At 46.2% G+C, this 27,797-nt stretch overlaps 1 protein-coding gene and 1 long non-coding RNA gene across 18 annotated transcripts in view; one reads left to right on the forward strand and one right to left on the reverse strand.

The window, feature by feature from the left end:
• RAI2 (retinoic acid induced 2) overlaps positions 1 to 27,797 on the reverse strand; it is a 337,772-nt gene that overhangs the window by 44,184 nt on the left and 265,791 nt on the right. The window contains exon 1 of one of the 14 annotated variants that reach the window (XM_073227444.1): positions 13,820 to 13,958. The exons of 12 other annotated variants lie outside the window; for them this stretch is intronic. The gene's annotated coding sequence lies outside the window, so the exon portion shown is untranslated. Of the gene's footprint in view, positions 1 to 13,227; positions 13,612 to 13,819; positions 13,959 to 27,797 lie in introns of those variants that run through there. One more of the 14 variants, XM_017679602.3, reaches the window with a different exon arrangement.
• Positions 11,942 to 27,259, forward strand: LOC118972783 (uncharacterized). 4 transcript variants are annotated; one of them, XR_012127308.1, is made up of 3 exons: positions 11,942 to 12,498; positions 14,750 to 14,854; positions 19,993 to 27,259. It is a non-coding gene; the product is annotated as an uncharacterized lncRNA (long non-coding RNA). The 4 variants fall into 4 exon arrangements; XR_012127306.1 differs by lacking the exon at positions 11,942 to 12,498 and adding an exon at positions 13,866 to 13,994 and having other exon boundaries at positions 19,993 to 22,656; XR_012127307.1 differs by lacking the exon at positions 11,942 to 12,498 and adding an exon at positions 13,871 to 13,980 and having other exon boundaries at positions 19,993 to 22,656.

Raw genomic sequence — 27,797 nt, forward strand, 5'->3', positions numbered from 1 at the left:
CCAGCCACTTGCCATCTCCACCACAGCCACTGGTTGCTTCAGTTCAAGGTCATTGCTTTCCCTGGATTACTACCACAGAGCGTTTTTGGTCTTCCTTCCGTTCTGCCCCAGTGCATTCTCCGCTAGCGAGAAAAACCAAACACATAAAGTAGGTTATGTCACAGGCCTCCGCGAACTGCTCAGGATAAAGTCCAAGTTCTTCACCAAGCTTTACCAGACACACTATGATCTGGGCCTTGCCCACTGTTTCTGCTCGTCATCCATGCGCTGCCCTTTTGCCACCTCAGTTTCCTCAACTGTTTCTAAACATGACTGTGTGGTTTAAGTGAGAGTGTGTATGTTACGTTACCAGCCAGGTGCTTCAGCTCCCTCATGGATTTGGAGAGCTTGGGGCTCCTCACACCTTCCACAGAAGTGGTAAAAACAGGTGGGGCATTTGACATTGACCACTACAAGGAGGGGGCAAAGAACAGATTTGAAGCAAGGGAGAAAGCGTCCCATATGGATGGGAGGGACGGAGAGCTTCGTGTTCCAGATATCCAAGCAGGAGTTGTGAGTGGGTCCAGTGGACCAGAGGAAGGTGGCTGTCATCCCGATGAGTGGTGGTGATAGAGACGGGAGGGATGGGGGCATGGGGTCCCACTGCCGTGCTCAGAGTTGCTGAGATGGCCCAGGGCTAAGCAGGAAGATGCAAGAACTCAAAGCATGAGGATTTGACATTTCTCCACTGGTTGATGGGGATAGAACCCCTGTGAATCACAGAAATGAGGCCTTGAGTTCATGCCTTTGAAGACTTGCTTTTAGAAACAAACTGGGGGAAATTGGTGTGTTTGTGCTTTTTTAAATTAAACATATTAGCAGCATCTAAGTGCTACAGAGCAATGTGCCAGGAGCCCAGGAGGGCTGGGTTGTTAGAGATGGTGATTCAAATGAACTTTAGGAAGTGCTGCCTGGCTCAGGAGAATGAATGTTGGCCTGAAACCAAGCCACAAAAAAAGAGACACGTGACTCCTGCCCTCAAAATCCAAAACAACAATGACGACGACACACAGGAGAAACAGAAAAAAGAAAAGCAGAGGGTCTGTGGGAGAAGATCTGTGCACACTGAGAAAAGAAATGATTCCACATTACTCTTATTGTATAAACACAAGAAAATCAGCCTAACAGCTACTTTGATGAGTAACCTCAGCTGCTTCTTTACACGTGTGTTTTTTTTCTTTTTAACAAGAACAGCATACTCAGCACTGATGAAAGCTGGATCCAGAGTCAAGGTGGCCAACACAACAGTCCCCTTTCCAAGGACCTGTCTAGGCCCTCTGGCTACTCACACTCTGTGCCTCCAATCCTGCCCCAGGACTTCTGGCCTTTGCCTTCCAGGTGGACAGACTTTTATAGGGCACAGAGACAAGGGTAGGGGGACCTGGCTTCATTTTCTGTCTGCCTCACCTGCTTCACTTTGTTTTTCCTTCCTGGTTAACTTTCCATCCACCATGTGATTGCAGAGAACAGCAGATGGGGCAACAAACGGTCCTCTCTGTCCAGGCTTGCCCTACATCACTGGGACGGTCAGGCAAATCCTAGAGACTGCGCCTTTTCCTTTACCCCACCGGCTCTCCGTGCCCTCCCAAGGAGCCCCACATTAAAGTGAGTGCATTCCAGAACTATTGCCAAGGGACTGACCCAACCTAACAGTGGCCCAAATAAAGCTGGGATGGGAGAGGGCCAGGTCCCCAGGATGGCAGCAGGAAGGAAGCTTCTCAGGGCTGACCCGAGCCAGCGACCACTGCTCTCTGCGTACCAGGAGGTAAGACCTGAACCCCAGGCCATGCTACTTTAAGATGCAGGAACCAGTTTTTAAACCCAAGTAGATAACATTCAACCGAAGGTCCTAGCACCAGCAGTACCTGGGAACTTGTTAGAAATGCAAATTCCTGGACCCCACTTCCAGACCTGCTCTGGGGCAGGTCCCAGCAATCCGAATTTTTAACAAGCCCTCCAAGGTGAGTCTAGTGCATAGGAAAGCTTGAGAACCAGTGGTTTATAGGCCTCTGAGGAAGGAAGGAGCCATGCTGGGCTGGGAGGGAGGAAGAGAGATGCAAAGCTGGTGGGCACTGTAGGAGAGGTACATAGAATGCCGACAGCAGAAGTGCAGAACGGCACAGTGAAACAAATATGTTCTAGAACTATGCAGTCCGATACAGGAGCCACGAGCCATACGTGGCAATCTCCATAAAATTAAAAACAGAAAGACAAATATTGCACCTTCTTTCTTACATGTGGAACAACAACAAAAAGCCCACCTCATAGTAACAGAGTAGAATGGTGGTTACCAGAGGCTTGGAGGTGGGGGGGAAGGGGAGAGTAAGAAAAGAAAGAAAGAGAAAAGAAAATTAAATGGTGGTTGCCAGGGACTGGGAGAGAGCGTCATGAGGAGGTACAGAGATTCTATTTGCAAGATGAAAAGGATTCTGTGGATGGATGGTGGGGATGGGTGCACAACAATATGAATGAACGTAATACCACTGCACTGTACACTTAAAAATGGTTAAGAAAAAATTTTTAAATAAAATTTAAAAAGTCAGGCCTCAGCCACATTAGTCACATTTCCAGTGCTCAGTAGTGACTCACAGTTAGTGACTACCATATTGGGCAGCCAGGTTTGTAAGAAGGGTACAAGATCTCTTGGGCATCTTTCTAGATGTAAAACACTGAAGCCTTGGGTCTAACGCAATGGACCATCCCAGGGATTGTGACCTTGGTGGTTTAAAAAAAACAAAACCGCATGCTCCAAGATTTGTAGCCTTACTTACTATGAGTCTCTACACACTGCTTCTGGATTAGGATGCCCCTTTCTGGCCTGCCAGCAAATGGCTATTACTTCCAGATGGACATTCCCATCATCGCAGAAAGTTCTATTGAACCAGGTTGTAGAGAATCCCAGTTCCACCTCCTATGAACTGTGTGACTTTGTGTAAGTTCCTAACCCTCTGTGAGCCCCTGATTCCTCCTTTATGAAATGAAGCTCATAATACCCACCCCCCATCATTTGGCTGTTATAGAGCTGGAAATAAAATCATAAATGTAAACCACCTGGTACAGTTGGCCAGCCTATAGCAGGAGCTCGAAAATGACAGGTAATAGTGTTATTATGATTTCATAAGCAACCACTACAGATGTTTTCTAATGGGATGGACACTCTGTGTTGGCCAGGATGGATCCCTTCCACTACGTTTCTTGCAGATTTCAGAGCTTGTGTAAGTGGCTTTATTTCCAGCAGGACAAGCCAGCAGTGTCACCCCAAAGTAATAGCCATTTGCTGGCAGGCCAGAAAGGGGCATCCTAATCCAGAAGCAGTGTGTAGAGACTCATAGTAAGTAAGGCTACAATTATTGGAACCAGAGAGCTCCATTTTATGTGGGGCTCTCTTTCTTTCTTTTTTTTTTAAACTACCAAGGTCAAATCCCTGGGAAGGTGCACTCCATTCAACTCAAGGATTCAGTGCTTTTCATCTAGAAAGATGCCCAAGAGATCTTGTACCCTTCTTGCAAACCTCCCCCCATTTGAGAAAACAAACAAAACTCAGCCCAGAGAAACTGCACAACCCTGAGACATCCTCTGTACTGAAGAGCAGTCCTGAGGGAGAATGGGCCAGGGAAATGGGAAGAGGGCTTCATATGTGGAGTTTTAGTCTAACTAAGAAATAGGGAGTCACTGACTGTTCTTGAGCTGGGCTGGCAAGGCTAGAGAAGTGCTTTAGCAAGAGAAATAGCAAGGACAGGAGTGGACCAAACCAAGAGGTGATTGGGGCCACACAAAGCCAGTCCTCTGGGGAGGGGGGGAGGGGTCCGATGAGTTGGGAAAGGGACCTGGAGCTCATAATACTCAGGTTATGAGTTTTCTGGCTCAGGTTAGTTTTCTGGCTTAGGAATCATAATAGACATTCCCTTCTGGATCCACTCACTCAAGTGTCCTGGGTGAATTGTAGACTTTCTGATATTCTGATGAATAATATTCAAAAACAATTGGAGGATCCAACATGAGTTGGACAACTTCTGACCTTGTCAAAAAAAGATGTTAAACTACAAATGCCATGTACTATCTTGATCATTCACAAAAGAAACATTAACACCAAGAAAAATGGGAAATGCCATTTTCAATAAAGGGCAGTTTTGTAAAATAGAAAAGCTTCAGCTTTAAAGCAGAAATTCACTACATTTTCACTTTTCTTCCATTTCACTGTGAATGGGTAGAAATTTTGTCCCATGCAGGCCGTGGTCTGCAAGCCTGGCCTGTGTACTAGCTCACGTGACATTCCAAAATGGTTCCCTGTGTAGTCGGGCTGTGAGAATCAGTCTCAATGACCCCAAATCCAGCTGGCCAGCTCCTAAAAGCAAAAACAAAGCTTGAGGTTTCTGGCTTGGGTGTGTCCAACATGGAAACGCAGGGCAGAATCAGACTTTTCTTGCCTTCTTAAAATGCAAGTGATAAGCCACAAAGGATCCTAGGACAAATGGACTCATATTGATATTCTCACATTCAATAATTTCATATTTAGTCTAGCAGGATAGTGATTTTTTTTTCAGAAGAGGAAACTGCAGCCAGAGCTAATTGCTCCATCTGAAATGTATCTGGACATTGTTTAGATGTTGGAAAGGAAACGGTAATGTTGCAGTTTTAGCAAAGAGGAGGGCATTATTTAAAAAAAAATGCAAATGTAAATTAATAGAAAAGGTAGCCCCGCGTGGTTTTTGAAGCTTTGATGTATATAGATTGAAGAAAGAGCAGCCCTCTTTTGAGCTTTCCTTGACATTTTTCCTATTTCTAAAATGCAAAAGGAAATTCATCAGCACCAGCTCAATCCATTCCCATGCATTGATTTGTTAGCCAATCAATGGCCATTGTAATCTGAAAAAAATAACACCAGTTTCTACGAACCTTTCCAAGTGAGGCCGTGTTCAGCTAAGCTTAATAAAGAGAAAAACAGCAAGGACCATCTGGAAAACACTCTTCCGGAGTCGCGAAAGATAGTGGCAGCCTTTGCCCAACCTGCTATAAATAAGTGTCTCAGGAAAAAAAACACCCAATTTTCAAATCTGTTTCTACTTAATACAGCTGCAATAGAGTTTATTTAGCTTTTCCCTATAGAAGGAAGACTGTTTGCATTTTTATGACAAGGGTCTAAATGTTTTTCACAGCCATTTCCATTGCCATTATTTTGAGGAACAACATACCACTCGGACCTGTCTGTTTGCTTCTGCAGCACACAGCCGTGGCCCCAGTGGCCTCTGCACCAAGAAACTGGCCTCCAAAGCCCAGATTTATGATCCTGTTTCCTCTCTCAGTGTTGTAACCATCACCCAAATCCTGGCCTGCGAGGGGCTGGCAACTCAGAATGACCATGTGTCACGTGCTGCAAATCAATTATTTATCCGCCTGGACGGAGCACACTGTGGTTGTCTGCCAGCTCATTTGCCTCTTGCTTCATGACAACAAGGAACAGTTAAACTGCTCTTCACGCCAGGCTAGAACTCACCAGTGAAGGTCTGTGGCTGGCTGGCTTGGCAAGCCCCTCCGAGCTCACCTCTCCATCTCTCCTCACTGGCTAAGCCTCCCGAGGAATCCCCCCACATGCAGCACTCTGAACTCCTTCTCTTCGGGGAAGGGCAGCCTGCCTTGGATGGCTGCCACATGAAGTGGCCCCTGCCTGTCTGCACTGAGCACCTGCCCGCACCCTCAGGCACCCCAGGCACCCATCCTGCTCCAAGGCTAACAGGACAGGGTTGACCTCGGGATGCTTCCCTGGGTAATGAGCGGTCCGCCTCTCTGTTCCCCCAAGCACCCACCCCAGTTCCATGTTTTATCCTCATGACACTTTCCCTGTGAAAGCATGACCCTCCTTTCCAGCCTGTCAAGCGATCATGAGAAAGAAGATGGCTGAGGGCTTGTCCCCGTAGTGGCATCACATCCGCTGCTGCTGGCTTGCGGGCATGACCAGGCTCCGGCTGCCTGAAGAGGCCCTGCTGACATTCTCTTTCCCAGTAGGATTGCTGCACAGAAACAAATGTGCGCGAGAGAGGGGAACTGCGAGGGTGCTGTTGACCCCCTGAATGCGAACGTCCAATAATTTTGAAAAATGCTCCATCTACCCACCATTGACTTTCTCTCTCAACAGAACAGGAAAACAGAGAATTAGTGGTAGGTAAAGGGCTGCCACCATCTGAAATGAGTCTATTGCAGTGTTATGAACAGAGCTCTCCCAAGTACACTAAAGGGCTAAATTAATTGGCTCAGGCTTAAGATGCTACAGGAGAAATGACGGTGAAGAGGGGGTGGGGTGGAGGAAGAGGCCCAGTAGGTCTGTAGGCATGCCTGGAATCAGGTGTTTATGAAAAAGAAATTAAAGAGGAGTAAACCTGTTCTCTTTATGCAAAACCAGAGAAGCTGTTAGTTATTACATGTGCCCCCCAATTACCTATGACTTAGTTGCCTACGTAAAAAAGAAAAATCTCTGCGCTCACACAGCTTTATAGACCTTCCACGAACCTCACAATCCAATCAGGCATGTGACCCACTTCCAATTGTTAATTAATCACCACCATTAATTGTATATATAAAAATGAGAGGGGGAAATTGTGTCTTATATTATTTCAATTGAATTTTCCAAAAACCACAAATTACTTATTAAATCTTAGTCTAGACCAGTGGTTCTCAACCAGGGGTGATTTTGTCCCAGAGGGGACATTGTCTAGTGGGTAGAAGCCGGGGCTGCTGCTGAACAGCCTATAGGGTCCAGGACAGATTCTGCAATGAAGAAAGGTCTGGCCTAAAACATCAGGAGGGCTGAGGTGGACAAACTGTACTCTAAATAAAGCCAAATATGTCTGGCCTTTAATATCCATATCTTTGGCAGTCATCGAAGGGAGAAGACCCCATTTTTTTTACTCCTTTCCAAATAAATGAGAGGTTTTCAATCTGAATCTAGGTACATTAAAGAAATACTGTGATGGTGGTGGGGGAAGGTAGGGTGCATTCTAAATGCATATTTCATCAGTCTAAATGGATGGAAATTAATATCCCATAAAATATAACGATTATCTAGTTATGTTCCATACAAAACCAAAATCAATAATATCGTATCTTACTTAACCTACAATTAGAGTTTAAAAAAAAAACTAAAACAAGGAAGTGCCATTCTTTCCCATTTCTTGCTAGCTGGGTACACATCTCTGCACATGAGGTATTAAAAAAACAAACAAGTGGACAAAAACCTTTCTTTAAAACAGATTTTTCCAGTGCATAAAAAGCTTCCTGAATCATTCCGTTTTATTTACTGTAGATGCAGTCATTCTTTGGTGAGCAAAACATGCAGCCCATTCTCTTGGTTATGCCTGCCTGGCTTTCCAAATGTCCTCAAAACCAGGATGATGAATCACATATTTTGGTCCCACTGTGCCAATTAATAGTAAGCAAAGAATTACACACAACCAAGATAGCACTTTCAGCCTGATATGTGTGTGTGTGTGTGTGTGTGTGTGTGTGTGTGGTGGGGAGGGGGAAATGGGAGTCCTTCAGCCAGTTGTTTCCAGAAGGTCTTAAGAGCAGGTGTGGATATTCTCTAAAATTCCTTTATTTCTAGAACATTCTGTGTGGTTCTGCAGTGCCCCCAGCACGGGGATGAGCTTTGGTCAGGAAAAATACATGTTCCTAGAGTTGGCCTAGAACTTCCAGGCTTAAACCAGGAAGGAAAGAATGGCTGAGAGCTATACCATTTTGACCCTTCCAGACCACCGTTCCTTTCTCTGAATTATAAGGCAAAAGTGGCCATACACACAAAGGCAAAAATAACAATGACAAAATGCCCCAACACACCCAGTCTTGGCTGCCAGCGAGGCCTGGTTCTGTTGCTGAAAAAGAACAGTTGCTACAGTGCAGCTGGAGGAGCTTTTCCAGGGAACTGGTAATACCCTGGCTGTTAATGAATTATTTTTCACCAGAATGTCGGATTCTTCCTGTGCTCCAGTAAACAGTCTGCTTCTGCCATGGGAAACAGAACCAGCTCCTTCCGAGGAGCTCAAGGAGGTCAGCCAAGGGTCCCTGTGGGGGCAGCCCCCTCAGGAGCCAGAGCCACAGGCGCCTGCGCCATAAATCACTGCAGCCCCCATTCATTATTGCAGCCCTTTGCATCGATTTGGGACATGCCTAGCACCCAGGGAAGAGCCTTGGAAGACCCCAGTGCCAGCTGGCATCCTCTGCCCACTGCCTGAACTGTACCCTTGGTAGAGTTTCTCGTCTGTAGCACCATGGGGTGGGAAATTGGGCTTTCTTGCATTTATTCTGTCTTTTTTACAGAAACTGTAATTAGTTCCTTACTCTTGTATTCATTAAGCTGTCAGGAAATGACTATGTGCATCCCCCTTTTTCCCTTTTTCTTTAAGATTGGCCCCAGCCCCAAATAACCCACTCTGAGCCTTAGGGTGTTTGCTTGGGACACCATCCTCCAATCACAAATCCCTAGGAAGGATATTTATTATTAGAGCAGGTGCAAAGGGAAGCAATAGCTCCGGCAGGAGATAGCTCTCAAATGGACCAGGACACCGCCTTGGGGTGGGGTGGGGTGGAGGAACGGACAGGAAAGGAATGAGGTCATCCTGTTCAAGCCAGCCCTGCCCACTCCCATGCTGGCCTCGCTCTTGCCTCCATGTAGTTTCAGGAGCCCACATTCCTCGCAGAATTTGGCTGAGCAAACATGCTCATGGGTAGGCTTGACAGGGACCCGCCAAATGACACCTTAGCCATGGAAAACCAACATTGCCTGATGCCAGGTTGTGTGGCTATTGAGTCGGCCCCAGTGCTCCCATCTGTCATGGAGACAGAAGGCATCCATGCCCCCGAACATCTGGAGGTACTCCGAGGCTGAAGGTGCAGCTGGTGGTTAGCTTACTCTAGGGCAGTGCTGTTGAACACAAATACCTACATGATTTTAAAGTTTCCAGTAGGCACATTCAAAACATGAAAAGAAACAGGTGACATTCATTTTAATACTATAGCTTATTTAATCAATACATTCAAAATAATTATCCTTTTACCATGAAATAAATATAAAAATTATTTATGAGCTATTCTGCATTCTGTTTTGTACTAAGTTTTCAAACTCCCAGGCATATTATCCTTACAGCATGTCCTACCTTGGACTAGCCACCTTTCAACTGCTTAACAGCCACTTTCAATGCGTAACTAGTGGCTACTGTATGGGATGGTGCAGATATAGAACACTGCCACCATCATAGAAAGTTCTATGAGACAGTGCTGCACTGAAATACCAAAAAAACTGTGGGAAGAGTGGCAGGTGAGAGCAGCATGGGCTAGAGAGTTTTACTGGAACTAAGAATTACAGCAGCAGAGGGAATTGCAAGGATTGAGATGTGCTGGGAGCCCAGCCCTACCTCTAGGTGGCGTCGTGCCTACATTTCTGGGGGCTGCCCCACAGCGGTGGGAAGGCAAGTGAAATCATTACTTAAGGCACCTACTGGCTGAGCCGCCTCCATCTTAGCTCTTCTGATCTGTTTAAGGCAGGGGCTGGGACAGAAGAGTACCAAAGTCACATACGTTCTTTCAATAACAATTCTGGGTTGCAATCTAATTTGGTGAAGCAGATACAGAAACATGATCAAATTATGTGTGCCTGTGTCTGCACACACATGCATGTTCGTGTGTGTGCTCCTGGCTGGAGAGGGAAGGTGGGTCATGTGTAAAATCCAGAAGTACTAACATGGCCAACGAAACCACCTCCTCGCCAAGCTGCCATCAGAACACAGGAGAGGGGTTAGGCTCCAGTGGCTCATCAAAATTTGTGAGCCACAAAAGAGACGCCTTGGGTCTGGAAAGAATGAGATGATGGGCATCTGGGCAGATGATCAGGTGGAAGGAAGAAGTGGTAATCAGAGGCATTCTTCAAAGACAAGAGATGCCATCTCTGCAGCAAGGATGTCACCCTGATCTTCAAATCAAGCTTAATTCAGAATCCCACACAAGCTTTTGTGCAGGGGAGAGTGCAATTAGCCATCCTTCCCCCTCCTCAAGAGCCTCATTCTCTGAGGTCCCCCTCATATTCTGATTGGATTCAAATCCTGACTCTCCCATTGGCTCAACTTTTGAGAGCGTTGAAGGCTACCATCTGGTTGGAAAGGGGCTAAGGGACTTGCTTGGACAATGCATTTGCACAGCAAGACCCCACCTCATTTTTACCTGGAGCTTATTATTTGAGATGGTTTAGAGTCAGAAATACCTTACCCAACCTTTGGACCCACCATGGACAACCTCAGGCTAATTACTTAACCTGTCTTAGCCTCGGCTGCCTCACCTACAAGACGGGAATGTTACTGCCCATCTCACATGAACTTGTCAGCTTGTAATTACCCAGGGCTAGAACTGGAGCATGACACCAGATGGGGACAACTGAGTCTCCAACCAAACATACGCATCTCCAGAATTCTCTCTGCTGGGTGACCCTTGACAATAACTCACACTCACCACCATTCACTGCATCAGCTCCATCGTTCATTCTGTCACTGAACTCTCATTTATTAAGCAACAGTTGGAGGTTGGGGATTCCAAGATTAAAAGGCAGTCTTTTCATCTGAAATAGAGACTATCTAGGGGTCTCTCTACTTGACAGATAAGCATGTACTATGACAGATAAGGTGACTGACTGCCTCACTGGTAGCCCCCCGACCCCCAATGTAGGTACCATATTTTGTGAATGGGTAGGGGCTGAGGACTCTGGTCTTTAGGAGAAATAAATAAGAAACTTGGGGGAGGGGAGAGGGACATATTGCCCTTTTAAATCATAACCACGAAAGTCTGCAATCAGACACACGACTGAAATTTCTGTGAACCTCTGATTCCTTATCTGTAAAATAATGCCTCCATCACAATATGATTTCCCACACGTGAAGTGTTTGGCAGACAGAAGGCAACAACAAACGTTAATTTCTTTCCCAGTTTATTTCCCTTTTATGACCATCCTCCCCCAAATGTAAGTAGAGAAGGAGCCAGAGAGCAGACACTTGCTATTTTCTTACTGTAGCTTCAGGGCACACTGCCCGTGAAGAGCCGCACATACGGAACACCTCGGCTCTGGACTCAGGGCTCTGGGGAAGCCCGTCCTACCTAGCTGTCATGGCGCTGGAGCCAGAGCTTGTAGCTGTCTCCTGGTGCTACAGCAGTCTCAGCACACACACCTCCCAACCTTTCCCTTTTCTCTCTGGCCTTTCAGAGGACCTGTCTCGGAGGCTCTGCTTCCTGGCTACAAGACGTTTTGTTTTACGGTTCTTACCCAACTGCCCACCAACTAAGTTCTCACACTGGCAACTGGCATCACCTGGAAAGCTGTTTTCTCATTTATTCCTGAGGTGGGCAGGTTTTCCTGGGCCAAACCCCACCACTGTGGGGCTGGGCTCCTTTGCATGATAAAGGACACCCCCATTCCCATAGACGAATGGTCCCAAGGACTGGTGCCACAACACCCAACATCCCAAGTCCCAGTCTGACTTGTCTCACAGTGCCCAGGCCACCTTGCAGATGCCTCTAGTAGGCATGACAGTATGAGATGCAGTTGCCCATTTGCAGGATATTTTGTGGGGGGATGGGTGCAAGCAGGGTGGGTGTGGTTTTGGGAGTGGGTGGTCTCTCTGGACCTCTAAGGGTGGAGAAATTGGAACACCATTGAGTTTACCATGCTGTGCCTTCCAGCTCAATCCCTGGCTTTGCAAAGTGGCACAGCTCCACACATTACCCTTTGAGAAGAAAAGGCAGGGACGAAACCGGGGAGCAAGGGGGAAAAACCAGGGTGCACAGTGGGGGGGCAGTGTGCATAATGCTGCTCTGGTGAGCGGCTCCCACCCACTAGCCTCCCCACTGTCCTCCTCCCAGAGTGCCACCCCTCTACTGTAACAAAGACGTATCACAACACATTGTCAAAGTTATCAGAAGTCTCTTGGTCAATCAACAAACGATTCGGACGACTCCGAACAAGGAAGAGACAATTAGAAAACGGTGGGAAAGATTCCTTGGGAAAAGAACAGAAAACCTTGCCTCAAGCATGCAGGGCTAAGAATTGTTTTCTCCCTGCTGGCGGCTTTCCTCTCTGTTCTGAGGAGAAGCTTCCAAGAATCGGCTAAATAAAGGGATCACACCAGAGGATGCGAGATAATGCAAAAGCAACAAAAACAAAGACCAAAATGAAACAGCGAGCCCTGAGAATCCGCGGTTATCAAAACTTTGGTTGGCCCTATCTATCATCGCTGCACACCCGGGCTCTGCGGAATATCATTCTGTTGATGTCACTTATCCTCAGCAAAATATTTACACATCCTTAAAAACGCCAGACGAGGGGGGCCGGCCAGCGCACTGCCGCAAGCCGCCCCTCCAGCCCCATCGAGGAGTTGTGGGCAGGGCGCGGGTTGGGGGCAAGACGGAGGGTGGCTCCCGCCGGCACAGGTAAGAGCTACCGACAGCTCCCGGTACGCGGCCAGCCAGGCGCTGCGCCCTGCCCTGCCCACCTCTCCCCTACCTAACTCAAGAAGCAGCCACATCCCCGAGATGGTGTCAGCGCCGCCTCCTCCTCCCCCTGCCTTCCCCATTGATTAAGTTCTCAAACCATTGTTAAAGCCGGGTTGCTTTTCCTCGGAAAACTGGGCTGAATTCATTGCGCTTTCCCCCCGTCACAAAAGGAATATTCATAAAAGTTTGGTAGGCAGAAAGGGAGGCTGACTGCGTGCCGTGGGGTGGGTGACAATTCGCTGCTCTAAAGCCGCCTTCTCCTTCCGTGCCCCATCCCTCTCGCCCATCCATCCGTCGTGCCCCAAACCTACTCCAGGGGCTTCTGATAGGGAACACAAAGCAGCAGCTGTTTGGCAACATTTCTACCCTTCACCAGCAACTGTGGTGGGATGCCATTTCCCCACCCAGGCGGAGCTTATCCGGAACAATAGTCGGGCTTTAAACGGCAAACAAGCCAACACAGAGAGCACAACCCCAAACCCGAAAAAGCCAAGGCGGAGACAGGCAGTAAGTCCCTCTCCAGCGAAAGGCACCGCCGAAACGCACGCAAAAATGCAGCGAGGACGCGGCTCGGTGCCTAACATGGCAGAAAGCCCGAGCTGGTGCAGCCACCCGGGTCTGGGCATGGGGGGCACGAGGGCTCCCGGGGCGCCGACGCTTACTCACCCGGCTCCGCGGGGATGCGGTGCTGGCCGAGCGTCACAAAGACGAGCCCAGCGAGATCTGGCAGAACCCAACTTTCCACCCGGCTCGCCAGGGCCGCCAGATACGTCAACAGAATCCATCTTTCGAAGGGCCTGGAAGGCGCCGGGTTTCCAGGGCCGGGGCAGGGCGGCGGAGCCGGAGGCGGCCCGGTGCGGGGTCCGGGCGCGGAGTCCGTCGCGCGCCGCCGCCTGCGCCCGGTGCCAGCGCCCGGGGCGGCCAGAAACCCACTTCGGGGCCCCTGCCCCGCCGGCCGGCGCCGCCTCCCCTGCCGGCCCGGCCCCGCCGGCCCGCGCACGGCGCCGGGCGCAGGAGCGGGGCCCCGGCGACGCCGCACGGGTGGCGGCCTCGGCCCGCGTCCCCGCCCCCGCCCGGCCCTCCCCGCTGGCCCCGGCCTCCGGGCGCCGTCCTGCCCCCGGGAGCAGGCCCCTCCCCGGGCGCCGGGCCCCGCCAGGCGCTCCCAGCCCGGCGCGCCCCCTGCGTCCCGGGGGCAGGTCCGCGCGGGGAAGGCGGGGGGGGGGGACCCCGGCCCGCACGGGGGCGCCGCGGCGGCTACCTAGCGATCGCGGCCGCCGCCTCCAGGAAGCCGCGGGGTGGTCGCGGGTGCGGGAACTCTCCGGTCTGGCCTCGCCGCCGGCCGCCTGAAGGGGGTGCACAGCGGTGGGAGCCGCCGTCGCCGCTGTCACCGAGCTGCTGTCGCCGCCGCCGCTGCCGGTTGTGCGTGAGCTTGTGTGCGTCTGTGTCCGGGCGAGTGTGTGTCTGCGTGCGGCGCCCGGCCTTTACTATACACACCAAGGGGTGGGAGGAGGCGGGGAAGGGGAGGGTTTGGGGGAGGTGGCGGAGGAGGGGGAGCAGGAGGGGGACGAAAGGGTACCCGAGGAGGCGGCGGAGGAGGAGGGACAGGTGATCTCGCCCACGGGGAGGGCGTGGCTGTAGGCGGCGTGGGGTGGCGGGAGGAAGGGGCGCCCACGACGCGGCGGGAGGGACGCCAGGGAGGGCCGGTGGACGGGGGACCCTGCCGTCTCCCGTTGGGCTGGGGACCATTCCAGACCCCACGATGAAGAAGGGCGAGAACAGAGCTCAGGAGGGAGGAAATGGCTGGCTGATGGAGGCAGGAGAGGTGAGAAGGGTCCAGCGCTCACCCCCCAGAATGCCAATTGTGATACAGGTCAAGCATCCTTCGCATAAGGTGTGAGATAATTAAAGACAAAATTAGTCCACGGACATAATCACTTTCCGCAAACTTGCCTGGGAGGTGATTCATTTATTAAGTGACTAACATTTCTTAAGTATGGGAGTTACAAAGATGATGACTATATGGTTGTTAACCAGTAAATCAGTAATAGGTATCTGTAGTACTATTGATCATTTAAAAATAAAATTAAAAAGCTAAATCCTATAAATGTTTCAAGAGGGCAAAGGAAGCAACTGCCTTGGCTTAATTAATCCCTACAGTAAAAGATTTTTTTCCTGGTAATCAAAACAGGATGAAGATATTTGAGAGAGACTGTGCAGAGCAGAAATTAATCAGAGCAGAGCAGTCTGAATCTAGCTGGCCTTTGCATTGTGTTCAAACCTCCAGTCGGACACTGTGAGTAGTAACCTTGACTTCCTTCTTGCAGAATTTGGGGTTGGCCACACACAGTGTGAAATACATAGAGAGAGGCCTGGCAAGTTTATAATTAGTATGGGAACCTGAATTGGTGTCACGGAGGTTCTAACCTTGTGCTGCAAGCAAGATGTGGTAGAAACCAGGGCCACATTATGACATTTGTGGGTGCTGTTCCCTTTGTGGATGCCCTCCTTCATTGAAACATGGTAAAAGTTACATTTTACCATTGCATTGGTGTAAAGACAAATATATTGTTATGTATTAATATATTTTCCTTGACCTCAAAGATCATTTTCTTCTGATTTTAAAAGAAATTAAAACATTTCCATGGGCCCCTCAAAGCACTGTGAGCCCCAGCGACTGTGCCTACTGCCCCTAAAGGAGAAGTCAGCCTGGGTGGTACTATTCCTTGATACTGAATTATACTGATAATTCAACTTGATATTGAATACTGTTTGTCTGTGAGTGTGTCTTCCACTGTTTCAGTAACCAAAGACTTCTGCTATAGGTCTCATAACTGTTCTGAATCCTTGGATCAGGTATGTGAGGTCTTGGTTGCCAGGACCTAGCCTGACTACAACTAAAGACACAGCTGGGCAATTATAATTGGGCAAGTTCATGGATGAAAGATCCATAAAGGTTTAGTGTGTGTTGAGGGGGTGTGTGTGGAAGGTAGGGATTGATATCCTGGAAGGCAATTACTAGCCTATTTCTTTTGTTGGCCTCATCACAATCCTGGGTTAATGTTTGATCCTCGCTAGCAGTTGTGATTCATATTTGCTGCTCTTTGAGGTGCTTATATTTTCAGGAAAGACTATATTGATTCACACTAATGCATAAGAAACAGGCATCACGGCCCTCATTCCCAAAGAAATGTACAGTGTCCTCCCTCTGTATTTTTATTGTGACTGCCCTTGCAGAGAGAAGGAAAAAAGAGGCGTCCATAAAGAGCAGGGCTGGACTGGGCGGGGGGAGGAGATGTTTGGGGACAGAACTAGGATATTAATATGGAAGAACTGTGCTCATACAGTTAAAGGGATGCCTAAGAAAATGGAGGGAAGAAAGGACATGCCCAATAGCAGGAAAGGACGAAAACATCTTCCAGGGCTGCTCAGGGTGATTTTTGATATCTGTCATTCTAATATTTGGTGATTTTAAATAAGGACTCCAGAAATTTCCCATTTCAGATCTGATTCTTTTACCTACCTCCTGCTTATCTAATATAGCATCTCCTTGCAATCTAGTTTTCACATACTTTCCAGATGGGTGACAACCAACATCTATTAAGTACCTGCTGTATGCCAGTTCCTGAGCTTAGGACTGTGGTGAGAGAGATGGTTATCATATGGTGGCTGACCCTCAAGGAGCCCACAGGCCAGTAAGAACCTGTTAATACAATTTGACACACTGTGATACATGAGGAGCTCTCCAATGGGCTACATGAACACCAAGGGAGTAGGCCTATCCCTGTACTGGGAAGGAGAAGGGAAGGGCAGGGGGCAGGGCAGCCAGAGAAGATTGCACAGAAATGGACATGATAGCTGAGCATTGGGAGAGGAAGAGGGGTTCTTCAAAGGAGGAGAAAGGCATTACAAGTGAAGGGGACAGCAAGCACCAAAGCTGGGATGCAAAGTGAATTCTGGAGGTGGCAGATATTTCATGAGGCACGAGCAGTGGCCAGTGAGGAACAGCGGGGCAGGGGGTTGGGTGGAGGAAGCTAAGGGTCAGCTGAGGTTCCTGGTCTGTCCTATAAAGGAGCTTTTTCTTGTAGTCAGTGGGGAACCATTGAAGGACTTTAGGCAAAGGGGTGACCCAGAAAGATTTGGGTTCAGGAAGGATCACTCTAGTGGTGGGTGTCAAGGGCTGGTTGGAGGTGGGTGAGATGGGCAGAGGCTGTAGCAGTGGCCAGGGTTTGAAGCCAGGCAGTGCCGGTGGAGGTGAAGGAACTTGAGTCAAGTAGTACTCAGGATGTAGAATCAACAGAACTTATGATGGAGGACACAGGGAGTTAGGGTGACCGACACCTGGCTTTCGGAATTGGGTGACAGGGTGGGTGGGGGTGTGGTCACTGAGACGGAGGTTCTAGGAAGAGAAGCAGATTTGGAGCTGGAGATAATAAATGCCGGTTGCCCCAGAAGCAGATCCTGAGACAAGGATTCAGGTGCAGAAAGTTGATTTGGATGGTGAAGGAAGCACTGGTTGGGGGTGGGCAGGAAGACACACAGAAGGCAGCTGATGTGGGATTATTATCGAGGCCGTTTACCGCTGTGGAGTTTAACCCTGTGAGCAAACTGTTGATGCAAAACACCCACTTCAGAATTGTCCTTCTCAAAGAGGTGAGGAAGCTGGTTGAGGGCTGCCCAGGCGATGCTGATTTTCTGGCAATTCGGGCCTGCCACCCAGCATAGGTAGAGGGTCCTTCTCAGGTAGAAAGAGAAGATACTGGTGGCTGGATGTCTGTGGAGCACAGTCAAAATGATTTTATCCAAAGGGCATAATACAGTTCATATGAAATCTTTGGTAATTTTAGCAAAGACTGAATCAAAAATTGCCAGTTAGATAACCAACAAGCATATCCCAGACAGCTGGTACTTTACAGTGGTAAGTGACATGCTGGAACACACGGAGTGAGAAAGTCCCATTCCCGCTCTGTACTCTGTCTAGTCTCACAATCAGGAGAGCATTTGAATTTAGGAGTGTGAGAGATTGTCAAGTGGAAGAAACAGGCTCATCACAAAGGGCTCTGCTGTGGCTGCTCCATTCTGCACTCCCCCTTCCTCTTTCCGCACAGAACCGCACTGTCCAAGTATCCCTCCCTTCACGTGAAACCACATGCCTTAGAATGTGACCCTAGCTTCAGGGTGAGTTCTGTTTGATATGAGGCAAATGGCATCCCTCCTGCCATAATGCGGGCTAAATAGATGAGAGGAGAGACTTGCCGGGGGGCTTTATGGGGAAGATCTACTCTCCCAGGAGACCCACCTATCCCCTCCCAGTGGACGTGTAGATAATGTAACCGCATGTGCAACGAGCAGCAAACACATGATGCAGGAGACCAAAGAAAACTGGTCATCTAAACCCGGACGCTACCGGGAGTGAAAGGGGCCACCGTGACGAACGATGTCAGGGCAAAAGGCGCACACTGGGTTTTCCCAGGAAACCGGGAGGGATGGCCACTAGGCCTCCCACCAGGCCTAGGAGGGAGCTCATGAGCAGCACAAAAAACAGACAAGCAACTAGAGCTCTGACTGTCCTTGAGCTGCTGGACCCTCCAGCCTCCACCGGAGCACCCTGAGCTCGCACTTCCCCTTACAAAAGTTCTTAACGTGGCTACATAGGTGCAGCTGCGTGGAGTCAGGTGTCTATTGCCTGCAGCCGATAGTATCCTAAGACATACATGGTATGTACCAGGATTGTTTTGTTTTAGTCCCAGATGGGGAAAGGGCCCAAGAGATCTAACAAAACATCTAACAAAAGATCTAGATGGACTCAAAAAGAGATCTAGCAAAAACAAGTGGAGGGAGGAAGCAGGTCAGTAACTGATATTTCAATCTGACTTTAAAGACAAGTGAAGGGAATCACGCAAACTAAAATGCTGGTGAAGCATGTGGTTCGGCTGAATTTGGAAGGCCAGCTGGGCCCGTCGCAGACTCCTGCCCCTAACAAAGGGCGAAGACCCCCGCGCCCAGGGTCGGGGTGTGTGAGGGGGGTGCTCCTTCCACCTGCTCTCTCCCTGCTCTGAACCAGGGGTGTACCCCTGCTCTGTTCTCTCTCTGGATGGACTTAGAGCCCTTGCACCGGTAGTGATGTCTTCCGCCTTACACCTCATATTTGGGACTTGGCTGTCGCATCAAGGAGGGCCCCCGCGGCTTACTCCCCCACAGAACCTGCCTCAGGTCTGTGCATGCAGGGGGCCCTCCACAGTGAGGGTTAACTTCACGATATCCCTCACGTTTCTGCTTTGGTCTCTTACTGCTAAGGCACATCGGCGCCCCTTACCGTACAAGTCTTACAGCCTTCCACCACTTCTTTCCCTCTCTGTGCTGGGGGGAGGCCATGAACAGGGAAGGTTTGGGGCTGGAGCACGGGACTGTCACCTGAGGCGATCGGCGCTTGCCCAAACTGGTGGAGAGCCCTGTGCGTACCAGCCAAGTGAGAAGCCAGGTCGCCTGAGACAGACTGGAGTGTGTATTCAGCACCAAGAAAGTGCCGTCGCCAGAAACAAAAGTGATGTCCGGGAGAGAGACGTGGAGGCAGGGCCGTGAAATAACAGGGCAGTGGGTTTAGGGGGAGTGCAAGACACTCAGACTGGGTTTCGGATCCTTTAGTTGGGCCAGATAACAGAGTAGGGCTTGTGCGTGGTTGAAGCCCTGGCACATACAGGACCAAGGACAGGGTAGCTCAGAGCCGACCCCGCACAGCCCAGCCTTCAGATGGGGAAACTGATGCTCACAGAGCAACACCCACACACCCTGGACACATGCCACGCCCTCTTCTCTTTCCAGGGGTCAGACTTAGCTTCCCCCCCCCTAAAAAGTCACCACAGATGAGCCAGGTTCATCTCCCAGAAGAAAGGAGAAATTGTCCAAGTCGCCCTGGAGTAACAGCAGTGACAATGAGAATAGTGTTCGAAACTATCATAAAAATGGCTGCTGAGATACTCAGGGCAGGAGAGCTACTATGAAAGGAGGTGACAAGCAGTGGCCCCTCGATATCTGCGGTTGGTTCCGAGGTGAGGACAAGCTTCTGTCTGGGCAGGCGTCTCTCTGAAAAGAGCAACTGAGGACTTTCTCAGGCACCAAACCCTTGGGCTGAGTGTTCCCTCCCCCACAGCAAACCCGTCTCACTGACGAGCACCCAGGTTGTAAACGAACAAGAAGGTGGCCCTCCTTGTCACCCACGGTCCCGGCCCAAGTGCCCTGTCTGCCCCTGTGCCCGTAGTGCGTGGATGGCCCGGCAGGTCTGTCCCCACTCCTGCATGGACAGCTCTGCCGTGTGACCGACAGGGCGCTGGGGCTGGAAGTTCAGGGGGTGAAAGGGGTTGTGAGGTCATTCATTTTTGAACACACATCCACATATATCATAGAATGTTCTTTAATCATTTTGTTTCTCTTCAGCTGGGAGAATTTCTCAAATTACAGAATATTAGGAACAGAACAAGTTTCCAGAAGGAAGAAAAGAAGACAAGAGTAACATCCATTTTGCCAGGGAGGTAGCAGTGTTCATTGCTCCCCTTTGTGTCTGTGGCCTCTCTGTGCCAGCGCAACGCATGAGGTTGTTCTCAGGAGAGTGCTCCCCAGCAGCCCCTGCTCACCGTGTCCCCCGGAGTGAATCCTCTGATGCTCTTCACCCCTGGGATTATCCGTGCCCAATTTCTGCACCAGACCTGCAGTGTGGTGGGTCTGAGATGAAGCTGGCTTCTCCCATCTGAGATCCTCCTGCCCCTGAGTCATGGCTCAGCCCCCGAGGCACAGTGTTCTCCAGCCGTCTTCCCTGTGACCCTCTACCGTATCGGCCCCTGGTCCGAGGATTAGGTTTCTGGGCCTGTTTGTCTGCATAGCTCTCATGTTTCCATTGGAGATGTAGCTCCACCACCCAGTCCCACTCACCAAAATGTCCCCATCAATCTCTGATGTCCACATTGCTGTCTGCACAGGACATAGCTGGTTTCTCATTCACTGACACCTTGCCTTACACGGAGGGCCCCAATCCTTGACAAGAGTGGTTGCATGAATTGCAGACCACCACCATCCTGGATTCTCTCTTTCACTCCTTGTATTAGATAGATGGCTCCACATAAGAGATTTATAGTGATTGGGTTTTTTTTGAAGAATGAACATTTTAATCACAAACAGAGGTCACCTTTTGAAAAATACAACATTATTGCTTCAGAAAATATTCACGATTAATGTAAAAATACTGTAGAATACATATAATTTATTCCTTTAAAATGATTTTTCATTTTAACATTCATTAAAAATTAAATATAAGCATAAAAGGCTATTCTGTCTTCAGAATAAACATGTGATCATAACCACTCTCTATGACCTGTATGTTCCCTTCAAGTTTTCTCTATAGCATTTACCCAACTGAAATAATATCACGTATGATTTTAGTCCTGCTTTTGTCTCTTAATATCTTCAAGTAATAAGCATTTACCATAGCATTCTAATAATATTACATAATCACAATAAACATTTTCAGTGGTTCAATGAACAATTTAAGTAGATTCATCACCATATACTTAGTTTTCCCCCTACTGTTGGAAGTGTAGGCTATTTCCAAATTTGCTGTTGTAAAGAGCACTACAATTAGTATCTTTGTGTGTATCAGTGTTTCCCATTAATACGTACGTCTCAGAATACATACACAGCTGTAACATTTCTGGGGCAGACAGAAACATTTATAGTTTGTCAAATTGATTTTAAAAAGGATATCCCACTTATAACTCCAAATATGAGCTCTGAGAGTATTTGTGTTATGGTACTCATCAGCCTAGGCTCATTTTGTCTCATTTTGTTTTAAACTCTATTTCACTGATTGTGAGGGCGGTGGGCCATTTTTATTTGTGTGCTTTCTCCTTGTAGTGTACCTAAGGGAATTGTCAGTTTATTGTTTTCACTCACTTATGTATTAAATCATAACGTTTGCATCTTATTTGTACGTATGTGTTCTTTATTCAATACAAAATAAATATATGTTACAATAGCAACAAAAAAATCCCAGAGGTGAGGTTGTTGGATCATATGGTAGTTCTATTCTTAATTTTCTGAGGAACCTCCATGCTGTTTTCCATAGAGGCTGCACCAGTTTACATTCTCACCAGCAGTGCTGGAGGGGTCCCTTTTCTCCCATCCTTGCCAACACTTGTTCTCTCTGTTTTTTTTTTTTTTATAATAGCTGTCTTCACAGGTATGAGGTGATATCTCATTGTGGGTTTGATTTACATTCCCCTGATGATTAGTGATGTTGAGCACTTTTTCATGTACCCAAGGGCCATTCTTCTTCAGAAAAATGTCTGTTTGGGTCCTTTGTCCATTTTTTAATTGGGTTATTTGTGGGGTTTTGTTTTGTTTTGCTATTGAGTTGTATTAAAGATTTTGGGTATTAACCTCTTATGTTATGTACCTCAGATACATGGTTTGCAAATATTATCTCCCATTGCAGAGCCTGCCTTTTCATTTTCTTGAATTTTTTTGCCATCTAGAAGCTTTTCAGTTTGATGCAGTCCCACTTGCTTATTTTTGTGTTTGTTACTTATGCTTTTGATGTCATATCCAAAAAAATTGCCAAGACCACTGTTAAAGATATTTTTCCCTGTGTTTTCTTCTAGGAGTTTTATGGTTTCAGATCTTACATTCAAGTCTATAATCCATTTTGAGTTGACTTTGTGTATAGTGTAAGATAAGGGTCCAACTTCATTCTTTTGTAGGTGGATATCCAGTTTTCCCAGCACCATTTATTGAAGACACTATCCTTTCACCATTGTATATTCTTGGCACTCTGTCAAAGATTAGTTGACTGTATATGCATGGATTTATTTCTGGGCTCTTATTATGTTCCATTCGTCTGTGTTTATTTTTATGCCAATACTATACTCTTTTCATTACAGTCACTTTGAAATATAATTTAAAAATCAGGAAGTGCAATGCCTCCAGTTTTGTTCTTCTTGCTCAAGATTGCTATGCCTATTTGGGATGTTTTTTGGTTCCATTTATCCCTGGGATACAAGGATGGTTCAACATACACAAATCAATAAATGTGATACACCACATTAGCAGAATGAAGGATAAAACCCATATGATCATCTCAATAGATGTAGAAAAAGCATTTGACAAAATTCAACATCCTTTCATGATAAAGTCTCTCAACAAATTAAGTACAAAAGGAAGATACCTCAACATAATAAAGGCCCTATATGACGAGTCCACAGCTAATATCATACAGAACAGTAAAAAGCTAAAAGATTTTCCTCTAAGATTAAGAACAACACTAGGATGCCCACTCTCTCTACTCTTATTCACCATAGTACTGGAGGTCGCAGCTGAGCCAACAGACAAGAAAAAGAAATAAAATAAAAATAAAGAAAGAAAAAACATTCAAATCCAAAAGGAAGAAATCAAATTGTCTCTGCTTGCAGGTGACAAATCTTATATATATAAAACCTTAAAGATCCCTCCAAAAAACTGTTAGAACTAAGAAACAAGTTCAGTAAAGTTTCCAGATACATAATCAGTATACAAAAATCCATTGCGTTTCTGTACACTAACAACAAACCATCTGAAAAAACAATGAAGAAGACAATCTCAGCTATAACATCATCAAAAGAATAAAATACTTAGGAATAAATTTAACCAAGGAGATGAAACATCAGTATGCTGAAAACTATAAGACAGTGATGAAAAGAAATCGAAGACATGAATAAATGAAAAGATATTTTGTGTTCTTGGATTGGAAGAATTAATATTGTTAAAATCTCCATACTGCCTAAAGTGATCTACAAATTCAGTGCAATCTCTACCAAAATTCCAATGGCCTCTTTCAGAAATAGAAAAACCAATCCTCAGTTCATATGGGACCATAAAACACCCTGATTAGCTAAAGCAATCTTGAGAAAAAACAAAGCTGAGAGTATTGAGTTTTGTCAAATATATTTTCGGTGTCAATTAATATTGGCTGATTTTCCTTCGTTAGTCTGTTGATACGATAGATTGCATTGATTCATTTTTTTAAAGACTTTTTAAGAGCAATTTTAGGTTCACAGCAAAACTGAGAGGAAGGTACAGAAACTTCTCATATACCCTTGGCCCCTACACATAACATATACATAACCTCCCCCATTATCAATACCACTTACAAGAGTGGTACATTTGTTACAACTGAAGAATCTACATGACACATCATAATCACCGAAAGCCTATGGAATGGTTTTCCTGGGCACTAGAGATCCAGTGGTGAACTAAACAAAGTCTTGCCCCCAAGAAGCTGAAACTAGAGGAAATAGATCTCAAACAGATAAATGAATAAATACGTAACAAAATATCAAGTAGCGATAACTGTCATGCAGAAAGATAAAACAGGCTAAGGGAATAGGGAGTAACTGGTGCTATTTTAGATAGAGTGGTCAGGAAAGGCCTCTAAAGATATGGTACCTAAGTGAAGTGACAATGTAGGAAAGTGGCCAAAGGATCTGCAAGTGTAAAGACCCCAAGTCAGGCACTTGCTTGAATGTGATGAAAGTGACCAGTGTGGCCAAAGTTTTGTGTGTGTGTGAGCAACAGTGGGATGAGGTTAGAGATAGCCACGGGTGAGTGGGTTGTACATTCTGTGGGTTTGGACAAATGGATAATGACATAATGACATGTCTCCATCATTTTAATATACAGGGAACCCTCACCGCTCCACCTATTCATCCCTCATTTGTCCCCCAATCCTTGACAACCACTGATCTTTTTGCTGTCTCTATAGTTTCGCCTTTTCCAGAATGTCATATACATATTGGAGTCCTACAGTATGTAGCCTTTTCAGAATGGCTTTCTTTCACTTAGTAATATGCATTTAAGGTTCCTCTATTTCCAATTTCAGTAATTTCTAATTTGTATGATTTCCTTCCCTTTGCTTGCTTTGAGCTTACTTTACACTTCTTTTTGTAGTTTCTTGAGACAAGAACTTTTGATCTTTTCTTTTTCCACTATAAATTTCCCTCTTAGCTCTGCTTTAGCTGCACTCAACACACTTTCTTCCTTCCGTGTTTTCATTTTCATTTATTTCTGTGGATGTTTTTTATTTCCTTGGAAACATCCTCTTTAACACTTGGATTACTTAGGAGTGCTTAATTTCCAGGTATTCAGAAATTTTCTTTTTCTCTCTCTTTTTTTCTGTTATTGATTACTAGTTTGATTCCACTATGGTCAGAAAGCATGCTATGTATGATCTCAATGCTTTCAAATTTGTTGAATTTTGTTTTATGGCTCAAGATATTATCTATCTTGCTGACTGACTATTGCATGGATGGTTGAAACAAAATGTGTATTCTGCTGTTGTTGGGTAGAGTATTTTATATATGTCAATTAGACTCTATTGGTTGATTATGTTGTTCAGATCTTCCATATCCTCTCTGATTTTCTGTCTAATAATTCTTTAGCTGCTGAGAGGGACTTATTGAAACTCCATCTATAATTGTGAATTGGTCTATTTCAACTTACAACTTTATTAGGTTTTGTTTCTCTCATTTTGAGGTTCTGTTGTTTTCTACACACACAGAAAAATTATAGCCAATTAGTATATTGACCCTTTTATCATTATATAATGTCCCTCTCTGTCTCTGCTAATTTCCTTTCATATGTAGTCTACTTTATCTGATATTAATATAGCCTCTCCCAGTTGTTTTAAATAATGTTCATATAGTAGACCTGTTTCCATCCTTTTACTTTCAACCTACATATAACATGAAATTTGATGTGAGTTTTTTATAAACTGCATATAGTTAGGACATATTTTTTAATTTACTCAACCAATTTATCAGTGTATTCAGACCAATTTACATTTAAGATAGCTATTGATATGTTAGAGCTTAAATCTATCATTTTATTATTTGTTTTTTGATTATTCACTCTTTTTCTCTTTTCTTGCTTTTCTGTGGATTGCTTGAACATTTTTTTAGGAATCCACCCTGCATTACTTATAGTGTTTTTTGAATGTATCCTTTTGTATAGCTTTCTTAATGGTTGCTCTGGGTATTACAACATAAATATGTGACGTATCACAGTCTACCCTCTCAATAGAAGTCTGGTAGTGGCAAATGTCTCGATTCCCCTTCATACCTAAAGGATATTCTGGGTTGGCAGTTCTTTCCTTTCAGAACTTGAAAAATATTGAACCACTTCCTTCTGTCTTCTACAGTTTCAGGTGAGAAACTTACTATCATTTGAACTGGGGTTCCCCAATAGGTAATGTGTCATTTCTCTGGCTGTTTTCAATATTTTATCTTTTCCTTTAGTTTTCAAAGGTTTAACTATGGTGTATCAATGTGAATTTCTTTGAATTTATCCTGCTTCAGGTTTGCCCAAATTCTTGTATCTCTGTGCTTTCTTTTGCCAAATTTGGGGATTTTAAGTCTTTATTTCTTCTAGTATCTTTTTAGCCCTACACTTCTCCTCTTCTTCTGGACCTCCAATAATATGAGTGTTGGATCTTTTCTTACTGCTCTACAGGTCTCTGATAGTCTCTTCATTTTCTTTCCAACCTGTCTTCTGTCTTTTACAGATTGGGCACATTTTATTAATCTGTCCTCAAGTTCATTGATTCTGTCTCTGACATGTTTACTATTGAGTCCATTGAGCAAGTTGAAAAATTTGGGTATTATATTTCTCAGTTAGGAGATTGCCATGTCATTCCTTTTTGTAACTTGCATTTGTTTTCTGAGATTTTCTATTTTTTCATTTATTTCAACAGAATTTATTATAGCTTGTTGAAGTTTTTGGTTTATGGCTATTTTAAACTCCTTATAATTCCTATATCTACTTTATCTCTATGTTAGTATCAGTTGACGGTCTGTTTTCATTCAAGTTGTGATTTTTCTGGCTCTTGATATGATGAGTGATTTTCAATTGTATCCTGGACATTTTTACTATTATGTTGTGATACTCCAGGTCCTACTTAAATCTCTTATTTTAGCAGGTAGTCACCTGTTTAGGTTTAGCATGCAGTTCTGGCCCACTCTGGGGGAGTCTGGCGTGAATGACAGCCTGATTTTCAGAACCTCTGCAGTATTTTTTGGTATGCTTGGCTTTTCTGGTGTTGCTGGGACTCCACTGGTCCCCGGTGGTGTTGCCTGAGGATGCCAAAGGGTTGCCCTGGTCAGGTCACTTGATGCGTCTAGGGTGCAGGAAAGCAGTCTCTGGCCCATAGGGATGAAGAGTGTTTCCTGGGCCAGGCAGCTTGCTGCCATGTGGCAGAATCTCTCTTGCCAGTGTCAACCTGCCACTTGGTGTCTCTCAGCAAGGGAGGGGAATCTCAGCTTTAACAAACGAGATCACTTCCTTCAGTTGCTTGTTTTTAGTGATGCTCATCCATTCCCCTTACCAGCACTGTCAGGCTCACCTGGTGTTGTCAGGGGGCCTACTGTTTGATCTGTTGGAGGAATGAGCTGCCCTGTGTTACTAGGTTGGGGGCCTGGAAATGCCAGGCCTGGGTTGCCTTCTTGTACTGGGTAAAGGGGGAATGTAAGACATCCTGCTGCTGTGTTTGTTCCTCCCGTCCTAGGAGCCCGAGCCAGCTTGCCTTCCTCTCCCCACCTTGCAGAGTGCTCCTTTGACTGCCTCTTACGTTCTTTCCAGAATTGATGGCTGTACTCAACAGGGAGAGCAGGGAAAAATGGGTCTAAGCTATCTTTTCCAGACTAAAATATCTTCTAAATTTTCAATTGTTTAGCACTGAAGAACAATATGAAGAAAATAATCATAATGATTATTATATGATTGCTACTAAAAACAACTTTGGCATAGAAATAAAGGGTATTTTAAGAAACAATCTGCTCCAGGTGTCACATATACTAGCTATGCCACTGAGAGTGTGCAAAGTGAATGGAGAGATGAGAGAGATTGTGAAGAATGGCCTTGAAGCCAAGGATGGAAGGAGTGTTAAGAAGCTGAGAGAGGTTCTTGTATTTGTTTTATGATGGGATTAGAAAACAGAGGATCTGAAGCATTAGGTTGCTTGCCCAAAATTGCTTTGGCATTTGGCTACAGGACGACTGCAGAATTCAGGATTGTGACATTCCAAGACTATGGTAACAGCACGCTGTTTTCCATGGGGCTGCTTTCAAACTCCAAACGCAACCTTTGCTAGAGGGTATATGGCAACAGTCTAGTACCTTTTGCCGATCTGGCAAAGGAACAAAATGTTTTAACAGAAACAAATG

This window comes from Manis javanica, chromosome X (genome assembly GCF_040802235.1).
Source record: "Manis javanica isolate MJ-LG chromosome X, MJ_LKY, whole genome shotgun sequence".
In the NCBI taxonomy this organism is placed as follows: domain Eukaryota; kingdom Metazoa; phylum Chordata; class Mammalia; order Pholidota; family Manidae; genus Manis; species Manis javanica.